Source organism: Callorhinus ursinus, unplaced genomic scaffold (genome assembly GCF_003265705.2).
Source record: "Callorhinus ursinus isolate GAN/ISIS: 27379988/994484 unplaced genomic scaffold, GSC_fseal_2.0 scaffold6, whole genome shotgun sequence".
NCBI classification, from domain to species: Eukaryota; Metazoa; Chordata; class Mammalia; order Carnivora; family Otariidae; genus Callorhinus; species Callorhinus ursinus.
The window spans coordinates 45,572,560-45,585,506 of NW_027397068.1; the positions used below are offsets into that span (position 1 = coordinate 45,572,560).

A 12,947-nucleotide genomic window follows, 5' to 3' on the forward strand; every position below is an offset into this window, starting at 1 on the left:
GCTGTTAAAACAATTAGCTTAAAGGTTGTTGTACGGAAGTGACTCTTTAGGTTTATTTATTTTTCAGTATATGCCCCACTCTGTCTTACCCCCCTATCCAGTGATGCAGTGCCAGGGAAGCATAATTTTTGGAGTAAGGAGAGCTCAGTGGGGAAATAATAGCACCTGATGGCCCTTTAAAGCATTTAGCAATCAAAGGTGGGTTGTCCAAATTGTATTTACCCTGAACAGAAATACAGCAAAACTGCTAAGCTTTATTTTTGTAATTATTCATGGCTTATGATTTTTGTTGTTGCCTATCCTCTATGTTTTCTAGATCAGTATTAATAGTCTTGATCTGTCTTGATCTAGACTCTGTTGCCTAAATTGCTCTGTCAGTTAAATGCTTTGTGATTATGATGAAAAGCATCATTATAACTGTTAGAACAGAGGTCTACAAACAAAGCTGTACCTCAGGGAGAGCAGCTTCCATCACGGAGCCACGGCTGGGTACAGTCTGTATAAGGGCAGGACTGACGATCAGTCGGTATAGAACAATCACTTATGTATATCTTTCAATACAGAATACCAGGCCTGTGTGTGTTTATCTATGTAATTCACTTCTTATTTTATGAAGAGAGAATAACAATTAAATTAGGTTATACAGGATGATCAATTAATACATTTGTTAACTGGGGAATTTTGATGGTTTTGTTGATCTCCTATGGTTTGATCTCTTAACTTCTGTAGTCTTTATTCTCAATAGTGACACACAATGAGTATTGAGGCATTTGCATCTATAAATATCTTAAAATATCATGTTTTATACTTTGTACAATGAAAAAGTACCCTGCAGTAGTCTCAATAACTTCCATTAATATTTGCTCAAAGTCTAATAAATCATTAGACATAGGGTCCAATATCACCAACAAAATACTCTTTTTTTAAAAATTTTATTTAATTATTTGAGAGAGAGAGAGAGAGAGAGAGCACAAGTAGGGGGAGCAGCAGAGGGAGAGGGGGCTCTATCCCAGGACCCTGGGATCATGACGTGAGCCAAAGGCAGATGCTTAACTGACTGAGCCACCCAGGTGCCCCCAAAATACTCTTTTCCAAAATAAAAGTAACAGTATTTACAAAGATGTTCACATTTAAAAAGTAAATCGAACACAATTACATAAATCAGGTCAGTGGGCCAGGGTCAGTTTCCAAAAATACAAATTTGTGACTTTAAACAGTCTATAAAAACCTCCAAGGAAACATCAAGTCATTAACTTCCTTATTTTTGAAAGATTTTTTTCCTCACTAAGTTTGTAGTCTACTTGTCACCAAATACCAACTGGGCTTTAAAAAAGGAAAGAAAGGAAAAAAAAAAAAAACCCAGACACAAATGTCAATCATGCATGTAAACTTTTGGCATTGTATAATGAAGTACCTTTAAACTCTTGGTGAATAAACATCTTGAATGCCAAATGGATTTTCAGGGGACATACACACTGACATTACTAAAGTTCTAAAGCCAGTTTCCAAATTCTAAGTTATTCTTTCATAATGTACAAAACCCTTAAGTCTTCAACAGAAATTCCTTATTTTAATTAAAAAAACCCCAAAACCTTGAAGTTTGAAAATAAAAGCTTATATTTTGCAGAGTTGGTGAGGAAAGAACCCATGGAAGGCTGCTTTTGTAAATATAAACTGCCAGAGGGACGCCTGGCTGGCTCAGTCAGAAGAGCGTGCACCTCTTGATCTTGGGTTTGTGGGTTCAAGCCCCATGTTGGGTGTAGAGGTTTCTTAAAAATAAATCGGTAAACTTTAAAAATAAATAGACATATATAAACTGTTGGGGAGAAAATAAGAACTTTAAAAGACAATGACAACATTCTGACCTCTCAACATGATGTAGCATTGATGATTATGTGTTGTACAGGAAGTCTTTGTTTTCTGGTTCTGACTTGTTCACTGACTCAAGGTTTGACCTTGGGTGGATCATTTCATTTCTCAGGTCCTTGTTTCTCTTATGTCAAAAGAAGAGGCTTGTCTGCCAAATCTTAAGGTCATTCTGTTTCTAAAATGTTGCAAAATTATAATTCAGACCCCATGATATTATTTTTAAAAATTATCTAAGTGTTTACAGGAAGGAATTTTAAATGCACCCTATATACGGAGCTACTGTGTTGAAAGAATCTAAGACAATTTCAGAGGTGTCCCTGAAAGTACTATTGCTCTGAACCGACCACTACTGGAGAGGGGTACAATTTCTCTCTTAAAACTCATTTATTTGCCTCAAATACTGATGGAGGAAAGAGTACACGAATGTCTATTGTAAAAACACAGACAATTAGATATAATTTATTATAATAGATCTGTAGATAACATGGACCATTACCTACATATTACTTGTTAAATTTAATGCCCTCTAGCACTCAAGTAATTGTATTGAACCTCTCATTTGTGTATGTTGTTTATCTTGAGTAAAGTTTATTTCAAAGATCAGTGCCCCTGAGTTAGTCAGGAAAAGGTCAAAGCTCTTAACTCAGTCTGATGTACATCAACTAAAAGCCTCGGAACTAGTGGCATTTCTTGTTAGAGCCTTTCAATTGCAAGGTAGAAAGAGAGAGAGAGAGAAGAACCATAGTGCAGGATTTGTCTATAATAGTTCGATTTAGTGAGACTAGTAAACCATTAATTGAATATAAAAACATTGCAAATACATATTTTTGTGCTTGTTTTAGGGCTGTCTGCCACCTTGACAACAAAGTGGAAAATAATGCATTTGTGGGAGTAGATAAACCTTGCATCTCTGAGCTTCCTGGGTCTGAAATAATTGGCAGCATGAATCTGAAATGCAGACACAGAAAGTCATCTTTGATTTGATGCCTTTTTTTGGCATTTCATGTTTTTATTTTGGTGGATTTTTTCCCTCTGATATTTCAAATAACTCAAATAAGTGTGAAGAGAAGCACCAATTATTTATGTATGCACCTAGTTTGTGAGGATTCCTAACTATTGATCTGCAGGTAGGTGTCTAGGCTGAAATAGATTTAAATGTGTAGGTGGCTGTGCTGTGGTTTTACATTTATCATAATTAATATCTAAAGCAGGAGGGAAAAGACAAATTGTCACTCTTCTTCCTTCCCCCATCTGCCTTTGCAAAAGCAGGAAAGAGAGGGGATTGCTTTCTATCTACTTGAAATAAGACATTTAAACTATAGTGAATTCAAAAATCCTTAGGCATTTTCCTCAAAGTTTCCTTCAGTGAAAATTGATATGAATCAAACATTCATATTTAAAAAAAAAATGGCAGGACCATTGCTCCTAGCAGAGTTATCTGAATGATTTGCTAGGTCAAGCAATCTGTCAACTATTTTCCTCTAGATCAGAGGATTAGTGTATCAGGCCAGATTCTTATCCTGTATAACATGGAGCAAAGTTATTTTTGGAATCTGAGAGGATATGATATGACACTCCTAAAGGAGACTTTCTAAGACTTTACTTCTAAAAACCAGTGGATATTATAGTAAAATATAATTCCAGTGCTAAAGTACAGCTGTAAAATCTAAATGCAGTTTGAATACATTCAGAGTGAGTCTTCAATGCTTTCTCCATTAAATAAAGAGATTGCAAATTAAAAGTACTCAAAAATTGCAGTTGACATTCAGGAACTCATTAACTTCATTCTTTTCCAAAATCGCCATAGCAATTAGTCTAAACTTTAATTGACCAAAATTGTTCATCATTAAAACACTGATTTTTAAAAGACTACTTTTTTTTCTGCCTTGGACTTACACTTTTTAGAATTTTCAATCCATTACTCTGAAATGATCAAGCATGTTCGCATTTGCGTTTTATTTGTCCAGAGAAGACCCTCTCACACTGGCCTCTTCTGCTTGGTCAGAGGTCAGTGAGCATCCTGTGCCAATCAGCTATAGATTGCATGACAATCTATTTTCCCAGAAAACAGAGAAAAATTTGTACACTGGGATCCAATTTATATTTAGAAGTCTTGATAGGATCTTTTTGTTCATTCTTAAATGTTTCTTTGTGATATAATCTTTACATTTTCATCTCAGTTTAACTTTTTCGTTTTAAGATATTACTTTCTTGTGAACAGATTTACCACCTTAAAATTGCCCACCTCAACTTAAAATACACGAACTCTTATAATCCTTCCTTCATGTGTTCAGTTAGTCATTTGTTCATTCAACAGCATCCAGTGCTGACACTGTGCTAGCAACATGGAATAAGAAGAGGAAAGGGATGTGTTCTATGATTTAAAAGTGCTTATAAAAGCCAGGAAAACAAGTAAGTGCATTTAAATGTTAAGAGAACAAAGGCAACAGAATATGCAGGTCACGCTTGGGACCCAAAGGAAGGTATGGTTTTTAACCATCTGGTAGGGGGAGGGGGGAACAGAAAGCTGTGGGTGTAGATGATGCTTGACCTGAGTGTTCCAAGGTGTTATTGCCACATGGTCAATGGATAAAAGTGCTCTCCCTACAGAAGGAGGGCCAGAGGAAAGGGAAAAGCCATGAGACTACAGGGTGAATTCAGGAAACCAGTAGCTCAGCCAGGCTAAAGCAGAATGAGAAACAAGACACACGAGTGAGGCAGGGCCCAATTACATGGGTGCTACCAAGACTGAGAGTGTGGATTTCAAACAGCAAAATATAGGTCAGGGGAAGAATCAGCAAAGTTAAGCAAGAAAAATAATAAGATATTTATATTTATTTTTTTTGAAGAGAACATACCAGATACTGAAAGAAATGGAAATAAAACATTTCAGAATATAGCTTTTGCTTCTTGTTAACAAAGTCTCCACTAAAATGGACTAAAACCAGAGGTACAGAAGATAGGCAGAGATGTTGCTTTCCTTCCTGGGATGACAAGACGGGTGGACCATAGAATTCTGGGAATGTGAGGACCAGAGCACAGGTCCTTAACTCTGCCTCCTTCACCAGCGCTTGATAAATACCTGAGTAAACAGAAAATTATATTCAATTAGTTTCTTTAAAAGTCATATGACGAAAATGGAAACTATAAACCTAAGAAAATAAACTACATAATTGAAACTATATATTTTTGTAGAAATAATATATATGACAATAATTGCAAAGAGGACAGGGAACTCTTATTTGGCAAAGTTCTAACATTTTATCTGAAACACTATAAAATTAAGTCTACGTAGATCATGTTAAGTTAATGATGCATCTTGTAATCACATAAACATCCAAAAAATAATAAAAAGATGTATATTTAAAAAAATCGAGGAATTCAAGGGAAAAAGCAAATTAAGTTAATTTAAAAGAAGACAAGAACAGAAAATACCTAGTGAGACAAATAGAAAACAAATAAAAACTTATAATTTGATCTTATTTATTCATTTTTTATTTTAGGTTGAGAATCTGTGTCTTTTAATAAGAAGGAATTAATTTATATCTAATATGATTATCAATTTTGTTAGGGTAAAGCCTTTTTAAAAGACACAGATTCTTAGCCTGGATAAAAATGTAAGGCCCCATTATATATTCCCCATAAGAGAAAAATTTTTCATTAAAAAAATACACATGGAGGGGTGCCTGGGTGGCTCAGTCAGTTAAACATCTGCCTTCTGCTCAGGTCATGATCCCAGGGTCCTGGGATTGAATCCCAGATCAGGCTGCCTGCTCAGTGGGAAGGCTGCTTCTCCCTCTCCCTCTGCAGCTCCCCATGTTTGTGCTCTCTCTCTCTCTGTCACATAAATAAAATCTTTAAACAAAAACAAAAACAAAAACACATTGAAGCAAAACAATGGAAAAAATTATACCATGTCATCAGTCAGCATAGGAAATATGGAGTGGCCATATTAATGTTAGACAAAATAGACTCTGGGACAAAGTATATTATCGTATATAAAGAGGAACATTTTATAATGATAAACTTTTAATTCATTAAGGAAATATAACAGTCATATATGAGTATGTGCCTAATAACAGACTTTTGAAATTCTTGAAAAAGCACCTGGCAGAACGAACAAGAGAGACATATCTAATTATCATACTATATTTCACTCATTAAGATAGAACAACTAGACAAAAAAGATCAGAAGGTATATAGAAGATCAGAATAATATCAGCTACCTTGAACTAATGGACATCAATAGAATACACCCAGCAACTGACAAATATACATTTTTCTTAAGTACACATGGAATGTTCACTAATAGACCCTAAAATGAGTCTGAGTAAATTTCAAAAGATTGCAATATTCCTGAGTATATTCTCTTACCACGATGAGTGTAAATTAGAAATAAATAACAAGACATCTAAGAGTCTGAAATATTTGGAAATTAACAGATTTTAAATAATAGAGGGGTCAAAGGTGAAATCCTCTCGCTCTGCCCTCTCGCTCTGCCCTCTCTCGCTCTGCTCTCTCTTGCAAATAAATAAATAACATCTTTAGAAATAAATAAGTACTCCAATTAAGAGGCAAAGGCTGTCAGATTAGATAAAAAACTGAGTACCCAATTACAAGCTGTGTGAGATATAATTTTAATATAATGACTCACTTTTAAAGGTGTAAAAGAGTGGAAAAAGATGTACCAGGCATTAGAAAGTGGTTACGATGCACTGAGGAGAATGTAACACCACTTCTGTGGTAATCCTGCAAAAAATGTATATCTTGAATCTAATCATGAGGAAATATTGGACAAACCCTAACTGGGGGACATCCCACAGAATAACCTGCCCTCCTCAAAATTCTCAAGGTTATAGAAGTCAAAGAAAAACTGAAGAATTGTTCCCGATTGAGGGAGGGTAAAGAGACCTCCAAGAGGTGATTCTGAGCCAGATCTTTTATAAATATAAACATTAGTGGGACAACAGGCAAAACTCGAATGGGGTCCAAAGACATGTCCTAAAGAGTCAAATTGAACGAGTTTAGTCTTGCATCCATGGTAATTTTCTGATTTTGATAGCTGTGTTTTTTTTCTATGTAGAAGAATATCAAATGCCTTTGTAGGAAATATACAGTAATCAGGATCTTGGGGCTTAGAAGTGATAACTTTTTCACCAGTGGTTCAACAAAAAATTCGTTGTGTTAGTTATGCAACTTTTCCGGATATTTGAGAATTTTGAGAAATTTTTTAAACTTGAAAATTGACAATAAAAATGAACAATAATTGGACTGAATACCATTGAACTTCTCAACAGTAACACTAGATGCTAGAGATACTGGAGTAGTGCCTTTAAAATCTGAGGGAAATTGATGTTCAACACAGAATTCAATACCCATACCACTATTAGTCAAGTATGAGGATAGAAGAGCAACATTTTCAGATACACACAAATTCAGAAAGCTTAAGAATCTCTGCTATCAAAATGAGGAAATTAAAAAAATACCTGTTAATGAAGAGAATGGCAGTGTTCAGTTGGCCTGAAGCATTAAAAGAGGGGCCCAAGAGTAGCCAGATTGGGAGGTGGCCAGAGGTATATCTGGAAATTACTGTTCTTTAGTGTAAGTCTTTTTAATTTATTTTTCATTTTTATGTTATTATTCTTTACATCTTGAAAAATTTTAATGTTTGTTTTTTAATCTTTTATGGAGTTTTAATTACTTTTAAATTGAAGTATAGTTGACACACAGTGTGACATTAGTTTCACGTGTATCATGTAAGTCTTTTAAAATGGGTACACGTATTATCTGAATGATGATGTTAAAGAATTATATTTAAAATGAATGAGAAGTGAATGAGTAAACAAAGATGGTAAGTGAAGGCTAGTTTCCTTAACCATAAAAGGAGGAAACAGGAAAAGTAGCTAGAGAAGAACTTTGTTTTGAGAGATTTTTTTTTCTTGCTAAATTAAGATAAATAAGCATGGTGCTATAATCTGAGGAAATGCCAGAGGAGGAGGTGATCAACTATGCTGGTAGAAACAACATGATGTCCCACATGGTAGAAATGATTCTGTTGCCTAGTGTGCAACAGAGAGTCCCACTTTTCTTCACGTAAGAGCATATGCTAACAAAATAATAGCACATCTAGAAGAATGAGGGTTGTAAAACTTGGTGAAGATCGGAAACAACATTGGTGGCTGATAGTTGGGGGAGCTGAAAGAGGGACGCACAAGATTGTCAAACATTATGGACGGCCCAGCTGCAGAGATGAGCGTACACGTTTAGCGGCATTAGCCACGCCTCTGCTTGTTTATTTTTCCTCAAATGTTATCACAGCCTGGGTGTAGGGACTAAATTTAGATTTGGGATTTACCCAATGGGTACAAACAAGTGATAAGGCAGGGGGTGGTCCAAATTGAAGAGAAAAGGAAGTGAAACTATGCAAGAATGACAGGTGCAATTTAAGAGGGAGGGGTTGAAAAACTGGAGGGCATAATGCATTGAAATGTCAATTAGGGTGGGAGTAAAGGAGCCCCAGCCTGGGATGATGTGAAATTGGAGTTCACGGAAGAACGGAGTGGTGGGGGGAGGAGACTCAGCATTGGGACTGACTGTTCAAAAGAACTGCCATTGGGGAGGGTATGTGCTACGGTGAGCGCTGTGAATTGTGCAAGACTGTTGAATCACAGATCTGTACTTCTGAAACAAATAACGCAACATATTTTAAGAAAAAAGGAAAAGAAGAAGATAACAGGACAGGAAGAAAAGGGGAGTATGTCAGAGGGGGAGACGAACCATGAGAGATGATGGACTCTGAAAAACAAACTGAGGGTTCTAGAGGGTAGGGGGGTAGGGGGAGGGGTTAGCCTGGTGATGGGTATTGAGGAGGGCACGTTCTGCGTGGAGCACTGGGTGTTATGAACAAACAATGAATCATGGAACACTGCATCAAAAACTAATGATGTAATATATGGTGATTAACATAACAATAAAAAAATTAAAAAAAAAAAAGAACTGCCATTCAAAGGAAGCGCGTGCTGGTGGAAAAGACCACCAGTAAATGCTCAGAGCTTCTTGTGTGAAAGGAAGAAAGCAGAGAGAGGTGCATAGGGAATGGTGGAGCTCTTCAGTTTTGGAGAAGTTAGGCTGACTTAGAACCTCTTTGCTGTTTCCTTGCATTTCCTTCTTGGGGATGACATTTCTTGGATGAATCAAACTTCCACCACATTAAACTATCTGTGGGCGAAAAACCACTTACTGTGAAAGTCGGCCTTTGCCGGGTTTCTACGTTGGCACCAATTTAACACCTTAGTCCTTTCTAGCAAGGTTATTTTTTATTTACGTTTTCGATTTCCTCTGCATTTCAGTGATAGTTGTCTTGGCACACAGTCCCAGCTGCAGACAGCTTTTATTTTTAGGTTTCCCTATTCAGAAAGAGTAGTCCCTGTTTAGGGATTTTGCTGTCATTCTAAGCTTTCCACTGAGCTCCGACCCTGCAGCTTTCTTCAAATTCAAGTCACTGGGGAGGCCTTTTGAAATGCTGAAAAGACAAGACAACATTTTGTACAAAAGAGAAAAAGCAAACAAAAAGAGACTCCAGAACCAAGTAGATACCGGAAAAAGGACAAGGAAGTAAAGACAGTGACAAGAGCCAAAAGGACAAAGGACAATACATCAAATCCTTAATAAGCCAGCCAGGAGCACCAACATCAAGGGCAATTAACTTAGAGCTAGAGGTTTGCAAACAGGGAAGGAAATCTTGTTTCATAATTCCCAAAAGTACCACCCAGGGTACTACAGGTCATAAAAATGCTTCCCATTGTTAAAATAAGGAAGTTATTTTCTGGTCCACAGTATTAGTGAATCAGTTAGTTTTGAGGACTCTTCTTGAAATTCATTCAGGTATAGATATTCAAAGGGGTGAGTACGCTATTTGAGTGAAACAATCTATGTTGAACCTGTATTTTTAAAAAGGAATGGTATAATTAGGAAATGTGCCTAGACGTTAAACATACATTTATCTAAGCATTGCCATATTTTATAAAGGATGTTAGAATCCCTTTCCCCAATATTTAGCAACCCTAGCTATGAGGCAGGAAGGACAAGCTGATATTCTGTAAAGTAACTGTAATCACATATAAAGGTACAGTTCAGGGCATGAATAGTTTGCCTCTAAATATCGATGTCAGGAGCAATAAGTACTTCACATGATCCCCAAATATGCCGACTTTTGGTCTGTTTGAAGAGCACGAAAGTATTGATGGTCAGGACAGGCTGCAGAAAGCGAGTTACACTATGATTGCTAAGCTGCAGGAGGAAAATCCTGGGTAGCGTTAAGGCTCGTGGCTCCCAAATGAGCCTCTTTTTATCCTAAAAGATTTTAAGAATGATTTTTCAATCATTTCTTGAAAATAAAAGTATTTTATTTTTTTTTAAAGATTTTATTTATTTGAGAGAGAGAGAGAGAGAGAGCACAAGAGGGGGAAGGGTCAGAGGGGGAAGCAGACAGCCCACTGAGCAGGGAGCCCGACTCAGGACTCTATCCTGGGACTCCAGGATCATGACCTGAGCTGAAGGCAGACGCTTAACTGACTGAGCCACCCAGGCACCCAAAATAAAAGTATTTTAGTCTAAAAGACATCAGCCACTTGAGATGACTCATAAGAAACATGGAAAGAGCCTCTACTAACCATTTAAACTAACTCAGCAGGATCACGTACTACTACTGTATTCATTTTACCTCATTCACCAGTATCAGCAAGAATCTTGGAGACAAACCATAGTTACTATAAGATGTAGCTTTGGAATAAACTAGGCTTATATCCTAGCTCTACTATAACTTTGATCAGGATAACAATAATAATACTTTTCGCCTACTCTTATCGTAGAGCTTGGTACATATAAAGCGCTCAGTATGTATTACTCTTATGGTGATGAGTAAAAATGTGTAACCAATTGCCAAGATTTAGACTGACTTTTAGAGCGATCTTCTTTAGCAGATGCCCGGGCTTCTTGGTTTCTCATGTCTGTGGCATTCTCTCTAAACCTAGAAAAACGTATCTGTATCCTTTGTTGACTGTGCTATTCTCTAGAATGTCCGTATCTACACTTCTGGCTTCGTGGAAATACTGTCCCTTCCAACAGTCTCTGCTGACAGGTCCTACCTGGTATAACAGTCCCTGTCCATCAGATTCTGTCTTTCTGTGACACATCTACTAGAGGTGTCTACTAGAGGTATGTCTCACACAGTTCATCAGCTGGTCTTAGGAACCACCTGGAAAGGTTCCCTCCTGAATATGACAATGCTCTGGCTGAGCCATTCATACCTTATCGCCAAAGACCGTCAGGAACAAGGTCAGTAGGAAAATGGCACTCGCCTCGTGTACTATCTGTATCTTTTCCTCCTTATCATGAGCCTCCTACTCCATTCGCCCTGTCCCTGGAGTTCTTCCTTGGCTCTTGCAGCACTTGCCACCAGAGATTGTAACTTGATCTTTTCAGTATGTCTCTCCTTCAAGATGCTAAGCTTTAGGAAAACACAGAAAATGTACGTACCTCTTGATTAATTTTTATTACCGTTTCTAGCCCAGGGGTCGGCAGTCTTGAGCAGTGGTTAAGAGTTTGATCTGGAGCCAGGCTGCTTGGTTCCATTTATGACCCCACCCCTGCTGTCGGTGTGAATTTAGGCAAGTTACTTACGGTATTTGTACTTCAGTTTACTTGCCTGAAAAATAGGTATTTTAAAATAAGAGTGTTTACCTCTTAGGGAAGATTAAATAAGTTAATATGCAAAAAGCACTTAGGATAGTGCTTGGCACAGAGCAAATAGCTATTAAAGTAAGGTGCTCAATAAATATTCAATGGATTAATAAATGCCACAGTAGGTCCAGTCATTAGCATGCTGCAGACATCATATAATCAATCTGAATAATTCGGGCTGCCTTGAGAGCCCCTTGTTTTTTTCACACATGTTTTTCCTTTACTGCCTTTTAGGCATTATTGTATTTGTGTCAAATCCACTTGCCTAAGCATTTAGGGAAGCAAAACAGTGCTACATAGTTTTAAAAACCATTATAATTTGACTTTATGGATTTCTAGAACTTCATATACAACATGCCTAATTGCTCCACCTGAGGTTTTACATGGCTGATCAAATCCATTTATTTAATAGAAACGTGGTCATGTGGTGTGTGGTGTGTAAAGAAGGATGCTAGATTGTGTGTGTGTGTGTGCGTGTGTGTGTGTATTTGTCTGTGTGTGTGTTTTGGGAGTGGAGCTGGCAATGCCAAACATGAACAAGATGAAGTTTCTGCTGTATGGAGTCTTGAAATCTAATAACGGAGATAACCATGTAAACATCGAACTAAATCACAAAGCCCAGTCCTCTGAGAGCCTGTGAATATCTGCATCCTGCTCTGGGAAAGCATAATCTCGCTGTCTATGATTTTACCCAGGCTGACATCTGAGTTAGGGTGTAGGCTCCTAATGTTTCACTTTATCAGTTTGTATAACGCCCTACATCTCTGTACACCGAAATAACATGTTGCTATATTAGCACAATATGAAAAGGATGTTTTTTCCCTGAAAGGAACAAAAGTGGTGCCATGAAGCTATAGAAAAAATAAGTCTCTTAGTAAAAGACTCTTCCTGAAAGGATTTCCTAAGAAACACTTAAAAGTATTTAAACAAACGACCAAACAAATAAAACATGATTACTGAGTAGAGTTTAAGCGTGTGTCCCTTCCATATTCTCTCATCTCAGTTCCATTGACCTTTAATGAATCACTTCTTGGGTTATTTATTTCCACCACCATTTTATTGTAATACTAAGAGAATTCCCAGATGGGAGACTATAGAAGTCTGTCAGCAGCCGGGTCTATTCTGGCAGGAAAACTATTCTATAAAAAAGAAAAGAAATGGATTTCCTTTCCCTTTAGTTCAATATTTTCTTCCTCTACACATTGGCTAAATTCCTCCATCCTATTTCCTCACAAATGTCAGGGTTGGGTTGCCCCACTCTCAGACAGCTCTCTTCATTATGATTATCAGTGTTAATGCCATGTCATTAATCCTCGCGGGTATACGGAGGCCTCACG

The 12,947-nt window shown here is 37.2% G+C and overlaps 1 long non-coding RNA gene across 1 annotated transcript in view; it reads right to left on the reverse strand.

The window, feature by feature from the left end:
- Positions 1-4,733: 4,733 nt before the first annotated feature.
- Positions 4,734-12,947, reverse strand: part of LOC141372911 (uncharacterized) — a 72,005-nt gene continuing 63,791 nt past the window's right edge. Inside the window, exon 3 of the long non-coding RNA XR_012378430.1 lies at positions 4,734-4,951. This is a non-coding gene — a long non-coding RNA (uncharacterized lncRNA). The remainder of the gene's footprint in view (positions 4,952-12,947) is intronic.